Below are 17,089 nucleotides of genomic sequence, written 5' to 3'. Positions count from 1 at the left end.
GTTCTGCAGGCTCCTGTATCGCATAAACAGCTGTAAGGCTTTCTGTTAAACAAGATAACGCGTGTGGGAGCCTTGGAGAAATCTGGCCATTTTTTTGAGTGCAGCCAAAATGTCAACAGTTGTGTCAGTTTCACCTCCTCCCTCAGCTACAATGTCATCTGACTTTTGAACTGCATCAGCCTGCTCGGCGGCCTCTGGGTCTAGTCATGCCTGATACCCAGGGCAACGATTGTTAACACTGTTTGGGTTATCAATAGTCTTGTCATCTGTGTCATTTGATGGATTGTTCATGCAGTTACAGGCTAGGTGTCCCTTCTTGTTGCAGATCCAGCAACTAATATCTCTGCCATTATAGAATCCTCTACCTGTGCCTCTGGTCCTGGGATTTTTTTTGCCTCTTGATGCAAAACGTGACTGGTATCCTGCGTATGCTACAGTGTTATCTGAGCTAGCGTTGTTTGTACTGGTCGAGGTCATGTTTTTCATAGCGTGTGTAGCTTGGTCCACTGCGTCTGCAACTGAGCCTCTTGGTCTGTGAACCCAATATTTCTCTACACATTTATGAACTGGGGGAAGCAACCCGTCCAAAAATGCCTTTTTCAACCCCTGCTGATAAGCTTCTCTCTCGTCAGAACTAAAGGGATGCCTGAATGGCAATGAGCAGTGCCGTTGTTCCCACATGCTTTAAGGCCGCCACCATCGTCCCAGTGCCCAAGAAATCTTCTGTGTCCTGTCTCAACGACTACCGTCCTGTTGCACTTACACCCACCATCATGAAGTGCTTCGAGCGGCTAGTCATGAAACACATCAAGACCCTGTTGCCCCCCTCACTGGACCCACTGCAATTTGCATACCGCCATAACCGCTCAACAGATGACGCCATTTCCACTGCACTCCATCTTGCCCTCACACACCTGGACAAGAAGGACACACATGTTCGAATGCTGTACATAGATTTCAGCTCAGCATTCAACACGATCATCCCCCAGCAACTGATCGGAAAACTGAGCATGTTGGGCCTGAACACCTCCCTCTGCAACTGGATCCTGGACTTTCTGACTGGAAGGCCTCAGTCAGTACGGATCGGGAACTGCACCTCCAGCACCACCACACTAAGCACGGGGGCCCCACAAGGCTGTGTGCTCAGTCCTCTGCTGTTCACACTGCTGACTCATGACTGTGTAGCAACACACAGTTCAAATTACATCATTAAGTTCGCTGATGACACAACCTTGGTGGGTCTCATCAGCAAGAACGACGAGTCAGCATACAGAGATGAAGTGCAGAGGTTAACAAACTGGTGTAAGGTCAACAACCTGTCTCTGAATGTTGACAAGACAAAAGAGATGGTTGTTGACTTCAGGAGGATACGGAGTGACCACTCACCACTGAGCATCAACGGCTCCTCTGTGGACATCGTCAACAACATCAAATTCCTGGGAGTTCACCTGGACAAAGACCTCACCTGGTCCCTCAACACCAGCTTCCTGTACAAGAAATCCCAACAGCGTCTCTTCTTTCTGAGAAGACTGAGAAAGGCCCAGCTTCCACCAACGATGCTAACCACCTTCTACAGAGGAACTATTGAGAGCATCCTGAGCTGCTGTATCACTGCCTGGTTTGGGAACTGTGCAATCTCTGACCGCAAAACCCTACAGCGGATAGTGAAAACAGCAGAGAAGATCATAGGAGTCTCCCTCCCCTCAATCAAGGACATCTACACCACACGCTGCATCCGCAAAGCCACCAGCATTGTGGCTGACTGGTCACACCCCTCTCACACACTCTTCACACTCCTGCCCTCTGGAAGAAGGTACCGAAGCATTCGAGCACTCACATCCAGACTGTGCAACAGCTTCTTCCCACAGGCCATTCGTCTCCTCAATGAAAAGGGACTGGACTGATAAACGCATGCATGCACACACACTCACACACACACACGCACGCACACAAACACGCGAACACACTCATGTTCTGTCCTTAATTAGATAGTTTATTTTTCTTATATTTTTTTCATGTTGTAAATTTATGTTGCATGTAGCACCTTGGTCCTGGAGGAACGTTGTTTCGCCTCACTGTATACAAACCGTATATGGCTGAAGTGACAATAAAGTTGATTGATTGATTGATTGATTGATTGATTGATTGATTGATTGATTGATTGAATTGTATATGAACACAGGCTCCAATCTGCTTAAAAAGTCTGATGGGCTTTCAATCAATCAATCAAAGCTTTATTTATAAAGTGCCTTCCGCAACCCTTTCAGGAAGCCCAAGGTGTTGAACATGGTACAGTAGAATTACAAATATAATGAATAAATCAAAAATACCGTAAATCCTCTAATACAGGCCCGGGCCTGTATTTGACTCAAGCTCATCAAGCTCCAGGCCTTTATTGGAAGGAGGGCCAGTATTAGAGGCAGGCCTCAATTTCTATTTGAGCAAAATGAACTAATGGTTCGCTGGAGTTTTTGACAATTAAAATTGCGCCCACATTTTCAAAGTTAAACACATTTCTTTTAACAACGGTAGTTTCTGCTTCAACCCTCTCCCCCCTCCCCCTGCGCAGCAGCCGCAAACTCACTGATGCGCCTGCAGCCTCTCGGAGTTCCTGCTGCTCTAAACATTAAAATAATTATTTCATTTTCTGTTCCTCACTTCTGATTACCTTCAATGGTGTCTGTTTGTTGCAACCACAAGGTACAAAAACTAACTTGTTTTTATTTGACTATTTTTCTGTCCTGTCCTAAAGAAAAACTGTTACCTGGGTTCATATATATTCACCTCATGAGTTACCTTTGAACTGCAGTTCTAAAAGATCTACCGACTGCAAAAACAGCGGAGCGCTTGCTGTTTGGCGGCCGTATCAGTGATCAGTGCGTCGGAGAACAAGGTGATGCCCGCAGCGCCCCGCTCCACAGCATGCAGCGAAACGCATCAGGCGCAAATAAAAGACAGAAAACATTAGAGGAAATGAACCGACATGAACGATCGCGTGTCAGTACCTACGGGAGCGTGGTTTCACAGACGCGGAAGTGATAGCGTCGGTGAAACGCCGGCTGCTCTAGGAAACCCCCGAGCGTTCGAGCGTCAACGAAGTGACACGGAAATGCCGGGCTTTCCAGAAGTAAGTAAGATAACTTACTATGAGCTGATAGTTCGTTGGATTGAGTGGTAGGTTGGAAACTCTGATCGTGAATCTGAAGAAACGATGACTGAGCTGTAAAGGCGACTTCCGTTTATAGCCGCGGTTTGTGACGTAGGTGCGACGTGGAGGGAATCCCCGCGAGGGGCATGCTGGGAGTCCCTACTTCGCGGATTTTCACCTATCGCGGCCAGGTCTGGAACGCATCTACCGCGATAAACGAGGGATTACTGTAGTTCATACACCCCATACTGCTGCTCTCCAGAGTGTTCTGCAGCATAATCAGCACGTTCTCTTTGAACTTGATAGTGTAATGACCTGGCTGGGGTTGTAAGCCAGGTGCATTCTGGGTATTGTGTTATATGTGTTTCCTATCGTTCTGCTAGTTCCTATGTGCTGATTTGCGTGTTGTGTGAGTGTTATGTAAGCCACAGGGAAGGTGATGTGTGTTCTGTGGAGTGGGTTGAATTAGCATGGTTAACTGACACCGTGACTCTGTGTGGTAGGAGCGTGATAGAGGATCGTGTCTGAAGCGTTACAAAGCTAGAAGAAAAAGCCTAATAAAGGTCTGCGCGAACCCCTACTGCCTCCTGCTGGTTGATTCGGAGACTATTACCCTGCCGCTGGGAGTCTCGTACTTGCTTGTTACCACATTCCATCCGGCCACAATAAGAGACCGGCCATTATTTACCTCCGCTGACTCCGACACCGGCCAAAATTGGAGACCCGGCCTTTAATTGAATACCGGCCTGTATTAGAGGATTTACGGTAAAAGCAATTCAAATTACGGAATACAAATTACAAAAAAAAGGTGAAACATTCTAGTACAGCACAGATGGGTAAAACAATGGATAGAGTGAACCAATGAAAACTGTGAAAGAAATTCAACATAAAAGAGGGCCGAATCAAACATGTTCAGGAAACGCCAAGCGGAGGAGGTGGGTTTTTAGGCGACTCTTAAAGACTGGCAGAGATGGGGACAGCCTAAATGAGGGTGGCAACTGGTTCCAGAGTGACGGTGCTAGGATTGAGAAAGCCCGGTCCCCACGGGTACGACACCTAGAACGAGGTACAGCGAGCAGGCCTTGGTCAGAGGAGCGCAGAGCGCATGATGGGGAATGTCTGTTCAGGAGAGTGGCTAGATAGGGGGGAGCACCACCCTGGAAGAAATTGTAAACAAAGACGAGGATTTTGAATTGTGAGCGATAGCAAACCGGAAGCCAGTGCAGGGAGGCCAGAACCGGACTGATGTGGTCCCGTTTCCTGGTCCCAGTCAGGAACCTAGCTGTGCTGTTCTGCACAACCTGTAGGCGACGCAGTGATGACTGACACAACCCTGCATAGAGAGAGTTGCAGTAATCAAGCCTAGAAATAACAAATGCATGGAGTACCCGCTCCAGGTGGGCTCTCGACAGCAAAGGCTTGATTTTTGCAAGGCGTCTCAGGTGAAAGAAACTGGACCGGATCACAGAATTGATGTGAGCATCAAATGTAAGTCCAGCATCAATTTTCACTCCCAAACTGGTAACAACTGGTTTTGAGAAGGGAGAAAGAGGGCCAAGATCAACATAACGACCCACATTCCTGGTGTTGGGGTGAAAAACAATGAGCTCTGTCTTTCCCTCATTCAGATGCAGATAGTTGGCCATTAAGCTGGGCGGACACTGTGCGACTTTTTCACTCGTAGCACTCAGCTTCAGCTCAAACTGTACGACTTCCTCGTAGAGCAGATCTCACGAGCCAGGCGCTCACACTGTACGACCCAGTTCTCGAATGCAACCTGACTGCTCACACTGTACGTCTGGTAGCAACACGTCGGCCCTAAAAATATGCTAAAAATAGCAGTTTTTACACAACACGTTAGACTTTTTGGTCTTGTTTTGCCTGTTGTCCTTCGGGAGTGCTGCAGGAGGACACACAGGGATTTATGGGGGTTGGATGAGGAAAACGAAATAAAGAAAGTAAATCTGTGTTTTGTGATCAGTTTAATTTGACATGAACACGACAAACACGCTTTCTTGACAATCTTTGTGAGTAAAAAAACCGTGTAGAAATTAAAACGAACAACGTGTGTTATTAGGGAAATAGCGGGGAGTGGTGTTGATGCAGGATTGCGCATGCGCCGTGAGCAGTTCTGATACATTTTGGGTCGCAGCTGCTTGCAGCGCCGCTTCAACAGTGCGATACCCTCACGAGGGATGAGCAAAATATTAAACACACCAGAAGTCCGTGCGACCTCACAACTGCTGATCGGCAGCTGGTCACGTGGTGTTAATCGCCTCTCGTAACCCCCTGTACACTACACGACGCTCGGCGCAAAACTTGCCCCGATGTCGTGGATTCTCGCACGACTGGAAAATCGGCTCAAAAAAGTGAAAAAGTCGCACAGTGTACGCCCGCCTTTAGCCAAGACTTCACCTCATTAATACAGGACACAAAGGACTGGATAGAGTGACCTTTCTCCTGACACAATGGAGAGTAAATCTGGCAATCGTCAGCATAGAGATGGAATGATAGGCCATGTTTACGAAAGATTGACCCCAGAGGTAGCAGATGAATGGAAAACAAAAGAGGACCAAGGATCGATCCCTGCGGGACCCCCCCAGCAGAGCCCCTCCCAAGAAGAAAAAACATCACCCAATTTAACACAGAATGTCCTGTTGTGGAGACACGATCTAAACCAATCGAGAGCAGACCCCTTGATCCCAACCCATCGTTCCAAGCAACCCAGTAGAATCGCGTGGTCAACTGTGTCGAAGGCTGCTGTCAGGTCTAACAACAGAAGCACCACAGATGTACCCTGATCTAGTGATAGGTAGATATCATTTAAGACCTTCAGTAGAGCCGACTCTGCTACGGCCAGACCTGAACCCTGATTGGAAAACCTCAAACAGATCAGAGTCAGCTAAATGTGAGACCAGCTGCTGATAAACGACTTTCTCAAGCAGTTTAGATGTAAAGGGCAGGGTAGAGATAGGCCTGTAATTTTCTATCACAGAGACATCAGCACCAGGTTTCTTCAGGGTCGGCCGAACAACTGCTGCTTTCAAAGCAGCTGGGACCACACCTGTGCTGAGGCTCCCATTGATAATCTGACCAAGTGATGGGCCAAGACACAGAAAGGCAGCCTTCCAGAGGTGAGGCGGCAGAACGTCAAGTGGAGAGCCAGATGGCTTCTGCCTCGCAACAAGCTTACTCAGCTCAGAATATGAAATAGTATTGAGGGAGCTCAGGGTGGGTGGTGATGGAGGAACTGGAACAGGGTCAACAGAGTTACCAGAAATGACTGCTCTAATGCCTGACACTTTATCAACAAAGAATCTGTGAAAATCTTCAGAGTTTCCAGCAGCTGTAGGAGACATGGATTTAGGCTCCTAATACACCAGAACTGAGTTTAGTGTTTTGTAGAGCATCTTGGGATTCTTGGAGTTTGTTTCAATGATGTCTGCAAAATATGCCGTTCTGGCAGCCCTCACAGCATCCTGATAAGCAACCAGAGATGCTCTGTACAACTCACGCGAGACCTGTAGGCCATCCTTTTTCCACTTTCTCTCAGAGGAACGCCCGCCTGCAAGCCCGTGTGACATCAGAGAGCCATGGCTCCCTCCTAGGCCGAGACTTGCAAAGCTTGAGAGGGGCAACCACGTCCAGGACCTGATTACAAAGTAAATCAAAGTGTTGTGAATAGTGTTCAGTGTTAGATGGATCAGGGTTAAAGGACTCTAACCTTACAGACATACAGTCCACAAACTTTGAAATAGTGTCTGCATCCAGGGCTCTGAACCTAGTAGCTAGAGTTTCACACACAGGGACAGGACATGGCAACGTAACATCACAAAGTATAGGAGAGTGGTCAGAGAACACAGGAGGCAAAGTCACAAGGTTCATGACAGGAAGACCAAAAGAGAGAACAGGTCCAGTGTGTGACCCCTGGCATGAGTTGGGGATTATACCCATTGAATTAGCAAGCACATTGTCAGGAAAGCAGATATGGATGTTGAAATCACCAAAAAATAGGACATAGTCATATTTTAGGATGTAGTCTGCCACAAAAACACAGAAATCATTAAGGAAGTTAGAGTCAGTCTTTGGAGGGTGATAAATCAGCACAACGAGCAGGCGGGGGGAGATGCACAGTTCAAAGGAAGACGATTACATGGTGGGTGTAAGCTGTTTACAAGGAAAGCTGGATTTAAAAACAACAACCAGCCCTCCACTTCTGCCCCGCGATCTGGGGATATTAAAACAGGAGCAGCCAGGTGGTACCAGCTCGAGTAGGGCGCTTGAGTCACCAAACGGGATCCATGACTCACAGATGCAGAGCAAACCCAGGTCATGCTGAATAACAAATCCCAAAGAATAAAAGTTTTGTTCAGCACAGACCTGGCATTGACCAGACCAAACCGGGTCTGCGGCGGGGCTGCAGCACCGCGATCGCGCACGGGCAGAGTCTCCTTTAACTCTGTGCCCGTAACCGAGCGCAGATTCTCCCAGCAAACCCCAGTCTGGCGAGATCTTCGAGCCGATCAGCCGTGGCGCGGTGCCGGTTCACCCTCAGCCGACCTCCGGGGCCGGTCCCAAGTCCGGATCAATGCAGAGGGGTGAGCCACTGCCTGAAGCCGAGGTGACAGAAATTTTCTAAGTGTTGGTCCGACCAACCATAATAACAATGCACCGAGCTTCAGCACTCTGGCCTGCGCACGCCGATATGTTCCATATTTGATCATTTTTAACGGTGTTGGAGGAATCTGAAGGTGGTGAGTCATTCTGGCAGATTGTAATTAACACCTGTCTCATGCAGGTGTTCTGACATTGTAAACCTCACACACAGAACATTGTGGATGTAACTAAATAAATCAAGAAATGATTCACATTCAGGCTATTAACAGCGCGCTGAAGATCTGAAGTTCAGAGTGCGTCTGTCAGAGGTCAGACGCGTTCCAGCGGAACCACGGCTCACAGGTGCACAAGTGAGCACATCTGGGCTGGGCAGAAGTCATTTTACAACATTGGTTTAAAGAGCGCCAATAACGAGGCGCAGTGACTGGAGCGGCTCATGGAGCTGTGCCGCGCGCACACACAGATTCAATAAGCACATGCGGCGCAAACTCCGGTGTGCCGTCAGACTGAAGACAGAAATGAGCGCTGCCTCCTCCGTGATAAAAACTTTTAAGAGGTTTTATAACATTTTTCATTCAAGGTCAAATTAAGATATTAGCTTCTATTTTGGGATGACGTACTAAAGTCGGGTCCGCTCCAGCCAGTGACTCCTCATGAACCTGACTACAACTCATGTTACTGCAGCATTTGTTATTCCAGTCCGCGTGGCAGCGGATCGCAGATTCAGCCACACCATAAAACAGCAATAAGTCGGTCTGAGGCAAAAGTGAACCTCATGGCTATATCTTTTCCATCTTGTCCCCTATAGACATTTGATTACACACAAGTAGGTGACCAGCTCAGGTTTACGCAGAGCAGAAGGAAGGAGAGCGCTCTGGCCGCACAGGTTAAACATTACTACAGTGGCGGCTGGCCAGTAGAGGGCGATAGGGCGCCGCCCTCCCAGTTTTCCCCAGTGTTTTTAATTTTTATAAAAAATAATAATAATAATAAAATTAACAATAATCACATATTCTAAGTTAATTGTGTGTTTTGTAACAAAAAACAAATCATATATTTATATATCTATATTGATGAGAAGCTCTCTGCCGAGCTGTAGGCTGTTTTTGAATCGCCCAAACAGCACTGAAGCAGCCGACCAATTGCTGACAAGAAAATCAAAGGGTAGGAATGGGAATGCTTCCAATCAGCGTCGACGTTGTTTCAGAAGCATGATGGGCGATAGAGCTACCGCCAAAGGCTTTCGTTGGTGTTCGATAGAACTCGGCAGAGTCGTTTTTGGTCGTGACGCAGATGTAACATGGACGACGCCAGTGAGCCTACAACCAGCATGGATACTGGATCTCAGCAGCCACTGAATTCAGTTTGGTCTCTTCTCCAGTATCCGTTCGAGAGGAGAACTATGGTGGAAAAACTTGATGTCAAAGAGCTTGGACCAGATCAGCCCGACGTAAAGATAAGCCAGCAGGAGAAGGAGAGAGGTAAACTGTACACACTAGGCTTCTCCCGAAATTGGTACACCAGGAAGGCTTGGCTAGCTGGATGCAATCACACTAATGCGTTATTTTGCTTTCGGTGTTTGTTATTCAAAACGACTGGGACAGATAAGGCATGGATTGAGTCAGGAGTTAGATCTGCCAGGAACAAATACTTTGCATGCATAATCTCTCGGCATCAGGGTGATCAGCATAAACTTTATAGCACTGTCAACTCCATCTTGTCAATAACTGAACCTGGTAGTGTTGATCCCTCTGTGTCATTGTGTGCTGAGCTCCAGACCTTCTTTCTTAACAAAGTCCGGGACATTAGGGATAGTCTTGTGCAACCAGGATCTGGCTGTCCTGATGTACCACCAGCACCTCCCTCATTCTGTAACTTTACTCCCATATCTCTTAGTGAATTGTCAGATCTGATTGGAAATATGAAACCAGCAGGTTCTCCCGAGGACCCTCTCCCCCCGAAGATGGTGGGTGAGATCATCCCTATTTTGGGCCCCACAATTCTAGACATTTTTAACTCTAGCTTGGCTACTGGGGTGTTTCCTACTTCTTTTAAAAAGGCAGTTGTGCAACCAATTTAAAAAAAAACTGGTTTAGACGGCTCAAACCTTGCAAACTTTCGGCCAATCTCCAAATTACCGTTTTTGTCTAAGGTCCTTGAAAAGATTGTCTATTCACAGATTACAGCACACATGAATACCTTTTCTCTGGATGACGTGTTCCAGTCTGGGTTTAGACCACTTCACAGTACCGAATCAGCCCTTCTTCGTGTGACCAATGACATCCTGGTGGCTTCTGACTCTGGGTCGCCTGTTTTGCTCCTACTATTAGATCTTTCTGCAGCATTTGATTCCGTTGACCACGATATTTTGCTGGATAGACTTGAGTCATGGGTAGGGCTAAGGTGTACCTCACTTCAGTGGTTCTGCCCATATCTGTCAAACAGAGTTTTCAAGGTCCAGTTGGGTAATTGTTCCTCTGCATTCCTCCCACTCCCATGGGGAGTCCCGCAGGGATCTGTGCTTGGGCCTCTCCTGTTTTCAATTTACATCCTTCCCTGAGTTTCTTCCTGAGGAAATATGGCCTGGGCTATCATATTTATGCAGATGATTGCCAGATCTACCTGGCTTTGAAAAAAACTGACTCCATCTCTCTTCTGGACCAATGTTTGGCTGAAGTGAGGGTTTGGCTTGCCAATAATTTCCTTAAGCTAAATGATTCTAAGTCTGAGGCACTCCTGATGACCCCTAACCAAACAACATAAGTTTCTTCTGATTTGGCCACTCTCCCTTTTGACCTCAAGCAGTGTGTTACCAACCTTGGGGTGAAATTTGATACACAGTTTTCCATGGGCCCTCAGATTAACGCAGTGGTCAGATCGTGTTTTTATCAGCTACGCAGACTAGTCCGCTTAAAACCGATCCTGAAACGGGCACACCTGGAATCCGTAATCCATGCTTTTATCATCTCTCGACTGGATTATGCAAATTCCATTTTAATTGGTTTACCTGCCTCCGCTCTTAACAGGCTTCAAGTCGTACAAAACGGACTCGGATGACTTTGATCCAGTCACTGAGAGAGAGGCAGGAGGCTTTGTGAGAATGCTGGAGGAAGAAGATTTCGGCTTTCTGCTGGCATTGTGTCACAAGATCATGCCACATGTGGACATGCTGTTCAACCAGCTGCAGAAGAGGAACATTGACTCTGTCTCCATCACAGGGGTCATCCAGAGCTTCACCAACAGTATGCAAAAGATCAGGTGCATACTTGTTTATTTAATATTATTGTGATGAAATTCTCCAGTATGTTAGTTTCACAAACAGTAATGTGGATGTGGACCATATATGGTCATGTTATTTTATGTGCAATTTAATGCAGTATTTTTCAACCTTGGTCCGCAAGGCAGTGTGACAATAGTCAGACACACGTGGATTAATCCCTTTGTCCAATAATGTAAGACAGGAAATAAAAGCTGTGCTTAATTCAGGAAATAGTGAAGTTGTGCACAAAGCTCAGAAAGCACAAGTTTGTTAAAAAAAATAGCACAGCCCCACCAAAAATATTTTTCACCAGTCGCCACTGCGTTCCTACTTTAAGAAAACTGTTAAATTGCATTGTTTATGTGCTACCTGGGCACTCTAAATATTTATTTAAAATTAAATCAAAGGAAATTGTAATGGTATCGAATGTTTATTAATTACTATTTAAAAAATGAAAGTGATGGGGAAAAAGGTCGATCATATTTTTTTAACCCTGTCTGTTTAGCTTGACGTCTGCTATATAGCCCTGATGTGGGGGCTGGGGGGTGTGTCGACATGGTCGGGACATAGAAGGGGGTGCGCGGCAATATAAGTTAGGGAAACACTGGTCTACGTAATAATGTGATATGTGTGTGGGGTTTTTTTTTTCAACTTTGTGTGTGCTTCACTAAATACTGTTGGAGGACGTTTGTCTGACGAGAGCGATCTGAAATTCATGCTTGGTGTGTATTGATTTTCCTCTCCACTTTGCAAAGTCTAAATTGATTGTTTATAATTGGTATTGGTGTTGATTGGTTATTACTATAACCCCCTGTGCATTAAATTTTCCCTAAGGTAACCCTGGTGTAAGGGGTTAATTTACAACTATTTAAAGAACCATAAGACATAAGCAGGCTCGGAGTGCCGGGGGACTGCACAGCATTCGCGGCGGATGAGGAGCGCTGGTTCCAGCTGGGGGCAAAGCCGAAAGCCCCCCCTCAGCTCCACTCCCTTGCTCCAGGGTGCATGGGTCAAGGTTGGGTCCGGCCAAGGTGGGGGTACGCGGGGCGGCGGCCGCCGATGTCCTCCACCTAGCCTGTCCTTGTCCAACCATTTTGGCGCCTTGGAGTTGGATTGTCCTCCTCTGTCAGCCCCTGGCCGTGACTTTAAAGGACCCTCCCAGCCGCTGCGGGATCAGCTGAATGGCAGCGGCCATCCACGTCGCACAACCCCCCAGACTGAAGCTGGGACCCACCACGGAGCACTGACTTCTTATCGCTGCAGTCCTGGGGGAGCTCAGCCCATCACTCAGCAGGTCCCGGAAGGATCCTCTGCCCAGCTTCAACCAACTACCACACCCACACTACCACCGCCACCACCACCACCACCATGAGGAGTAGCAAAAGGGGAGGCGGTACTGCTTTTATTAGTTCATCAATACTTTCTGCCAAACCTGTTTTATTTGATAACTTTACCACTGTTGAATATACAGCGGCAGTTTTTAGCTCTCCTCAGATTTTATGTGTCACAGTTTATCGGCCTCCTAAGCAGAGTGCCATTTTTATTCAAGAATTTTCAGAGTTTTTATCAATCCTTCACAACTCCTTTGAAAGGATCATTTTAGCCGGTGAGTTTAATCTAATATAGATAATCCTTCTGATCCTTTTTCAAAGGAGTTTTTAAATATTCTATATTATTATTTTAAATATATGGATTTTAGTCAACATGTCACACAGCCAACTCACAACAGAGGACACACCCTGGACTTGGTCATCACGTATGGCCTGTCCACCAGTGTGTCCTCTGTTATTGATTTGGCTGTCTCTGATCACTACTGTGTATTTTTTAGCATCACCAGTTTTATCCAGCTGGAACCCTCTTTGAGAACTGTAAGGAAACGTCATCTCACCCCTGAAGTGGCTGCAGGTTTTCTTGAAGTTTTTAGAAAGATCCCCCCCACTCCGGTAACTGCCTCTTGTGATTTTACTGTCAATGATTTTAACAGTAGACTGAAATCCGCTCTCGACCTGCTCGCTCCACTTAAAATAAAAAGTTTTTATTCAAAACGTGCCTCACCGTGGAAAAATGAAAATCTAAAGAAACTAAAGAGAAACTGCAGGGTTGCAGAGCGGAGATGGAGAAAGAACAAAACAACTATAAATCATCAAATATATACAGAGCTACTTAAATCATACAATAACGCAGTGAGAAATTCAAGACACGCATACCTTTCCAAACTCATTCTAGACAATAAACACAATCCCAGAATACTTTTTTCCACCATAAACAACATTTTAAACCGTACATCCAATTCACTTCAGAAAACACCCTCAAATGCACTCTGTGAGGAGTTTGCAGCCCACTTCAAAGGGAAGGTAGACACCATCAGACGGAATATTTTATCCTCCATAAGTAATAAGGTCTTAGATAAATCTGAATGTGTGTCTATACCAGAGGAAACACTGGACAGCTTTTTCCTGGTAGAAGCTGAGACTCTTAACAAAGTTTTCTCCTCAGTGAGACCCACCACATGTGTTCTGGACCCAATTCCAACTTCGTTCTTTAAACAATTTTATGGATCTTTTAGTGATGAGATTTTAACCATGATGAATTGCTCACTTCAGACGGGGGTCTTTCCTGCTGCCTTTAAAAGGGCGGTGGTGAGGCCCAGGGGCGGCGTTAGGCCCGGCTACTTGGGCTGAAGCCCCGGATCTTTCATGATAAGCCCCGGATCTAAATCGCGGAAGTAACATGCAGTACCAAAGTCCAACAGAGAGGGCGCAGCTGGCAGTAGTTTGTATACAGCCTGCCTGAGCCTCCACCACTGAAGAAGAAGCCCTTCAGCAGCCGGCTTCTTCTACACTCTCTGCCTGAAACGCATGAGTGAAGATGGACATAAGGACGTTTTTTTTAGACCAAAAGTACAACAACAGAACCCCAGCTTTGATGAGACTGGTGCTGACTCAGGTTTGTGAGTCTTATTTGAAAATATTTGTTGTGCTGCTGGTTTGCCTAAAGTTAGCTTACTATCAGGTAAAGTTGTTGGAGAAAGAAAGGGAATATTTTCTATCATCTCACAATAAACACTAACAGGAACAATACTCTGCCCTGAATATGCTTAATATGTAGCTTCAGATTAAAAATTATGTGGTACAAGACATATATATATATATATATATATATATATATATATATATATATATATATATATATGATGTTGACTAGTGCGTGTCACGTGTGTGCGCGCGCACGTGCGTGTGTGTGTTAAGCCCCGGATCTTCTTCAGTCCTACATCCGCCCCTGGTGAGGCCCCTGTTGAAGAAGAGCAATTTATATTTTAACGAATTAAACAATTATCGACCGGTATCCAACTTACCATTTTTAAGCAAAATTTTAGAAAAGTTGGTTTTAAATCAACTAAATGATTTTATAAACACTAATAATGTCCTAGAGAAATTTCAGTCTGGTTTTAGGGTGAACCACAGAACCAAGACAGCCCTTCTGAAGATTTTAAATGATTTTAGAGTAAATTATGATAAACAGAAGTTGACAGTGTTGGTTCTACTGGATCTAAGTGCTGCCTTCGATACAGTAGACCACACTATTCTTTTAACTCGTTTACAACAGATCGGCCTCTCTGGTGCTGTACATAGATGGTTCACATCCTACCTCACAGACAGGACTTTCATGGTGAGTTTGGTTACCTGTTCCTCTAGGGTCCATGGGATTACATGTGGTGTGCCCCAGGGTTCAATTTTAGGCCCAGTACTTTTTAATCTTTATATGCTCCCTCTTGGCGGAGTCATCAGGAGACACGGGGTTAACTTTCACAGTTATGCTGATGATACACAGTTGTACATCTCCGTGTCTCCGGATGACTCTCGGTCAAAGGATGCACTTTTTAACTGTATTTTAGACATCAAATCCTGGATGGCAGAGAACTTTCTCCAGCTCAACCAGGACAAAACTGAAGTTTTAGTCATTGGTCCTGAGGCCCAGAGAGAGAAGCTTTTACTGAAATTACAATCTCTGTCTTTTAATCCATCTGAACAAGTGAAGAACCTGGGTGTGATTTTTGACTCTGAGCTGACTTTTATCCCACACATTAAAAATATCACAAAAATAGGTTTTTATCATCTAAATAACATCGCCAGAGTCCGCCCCATTCTCTCTCGGGCCAATACGGAGACGCTGATGCATGCTTTTATCACCAGTAGGATAGACTACTGCAATGCCCTGCTTTCTGGTCTTCCCAAAAAGAGCATCTCAGTCTTACAGATTCTACAAAATTCGGCAGCACGTGTCCTGATGAAGACCAGGAGGCGGGAGCACATGACACCAGTTTTAGAATCATTGCATTGGCTCCCCGTATGTTTCAGGATCAATTTTAAGGTTCTTCTAATGGTTTTTAAGTGTCTTAACGGTCTTGAGCCTTCTTATCTATCAGAACTGCTTTTACAATATGAACCCTCGCGGCCTCTGTGCTCCTCTGGCAGGCATCTCCTGGTCATCCCTAAAGTCAGGACACACACTCACGGCGAGGCGTCCTTCCAGTGTTATGGCCCTCGCCTCTGGAACGAGCTGCCAGAGGACCTCAGGGCCGCAGAGAACGTTCATGTTTTTAAGTCAAGACTCAAGACCCATCTTTTTAGGTTAGCTTTTATCTAAATATTTACTACAGTTTTATTTCTCGTTTTACATGATTATATTTTATTACTTGCTTTGCATGTTCTATATGATTATATTTTAGCACAGTTTTATTATTTAAATTATTATTTTATTGTCTATATCATTTTATTTATTACTTATTTTCTAATTTTTGTCATTTATATTAGCTCTTTTATTACATTTTTACTCATTTTAATCCAGTGTTTCCTCTGTAGGGGCCCTCTGCCCCGGGAGCGGTGGTCGACTGTAGCTTCCTGGGCGCTCTATAGGTGGGGGTCTATGCTCCCCCTCCACTGAGCGCCCTGACTTAGTGTGGAAGACCTGATGCTGCCGGCTCCTCTGATGGCGTTTCCTTGCGTTACCATACTTGGCTCATCTGGACTCAGCCTAATATAATTTTTACTTGTGTGTGTGTGTGAGTCTGTGTGTGTGCGTGTGATTGCATATGTTTGTTAATGTTTTTAACCTGTTATGGGAATCTGGGGTCATTTTGTAAAGCACTTTGAATCACACTTTGTTTGAAAAGTGCTTTAGAAATAAAATTTGATTGATTGATTGATAAGGTTCTATAGTAAATATGAAATCAATCTTACGGATCGTCGGGTTATTTTAACCAGAAGATTGGAACTTTTTATTGCAGGGATTATGTAACACTTGTATTAACTGAGAGACAAGAGAAGAGAGAGTCACCCTTAAAACGTTTAAGAAGATGTATTTCTAAACAATTTTAAACAAAACTAACTCTAAGTGATGAATGGATCTGGTGTGAATGAGACGTGAGATGAATGGTGTACGTGTGAGTGATGTTGTAATCAGAACTCTCGTATACAGAGAAGCAAGTCTGTATGATGTTGTGATGTTTTGCTTTAGCTATGATCGGAGTTTCATAAACACATTCTACGCCATATTATCACTCTGCACATACCCTTCAGATGAGACCCCCGTACAGATCCGGAATGCCAGGTCCTCGAACCCCCCTTTCGGTACTGGAGCCAATGAAACAGCGTCAGCAGTACGACAGACTGGTCTTTGGATTGTCTCCAGGTAAAAAGCGACAGTTGGTTGACAGCGTCAGATGGACCCCCCTTGGAGTCAGTGAGTTCAGCTTTTATTCTGAAAGGAACCGTTGCTTGGTTGGTAAAATGCAACAGGATTTATCCAGCTTGTTGGTTCTTTGCTTAAAGGAAGTCCGCGTGGCCGGTCTGATACTTCTCTTAGCATGCGGTGAACTGAAGAGAACTCAGAGAACTGAACTAAGATGGCGTAGGGACTGGTTTTATTAAACTGGATGTTTTGATTTCTGGTTGAATCAAAGTTGGCAGATTTATAAACACCACAGAGACTATGCCACGCTTCAGAAAGGAAGGTTCTGATTGGATGAGTAAAAGCAATGTGTCGTGCGTTTACATTACGTGTCA

The sequence above is a fragment of the Nothobranchius furzeri genome, chromosome 5, assembly GCF_043380555.1.
Source record: "Nothobranchius furzeri strain GRZ-AD chromosome 5, NfurGRZ-RIMD1, whole genome shotgun sequence".
Classification (NCBI taxonomy): domain Eukaryota; kingdom Metazoa; phylum Chordata; class Actinopteri; order Cyprinodontiformes; family Nothobranchiidae; genus Nothobranchius; species Nothobranchius furzeri.
This window is presented reverse-complemented; position numbering follows the sequence as displayed.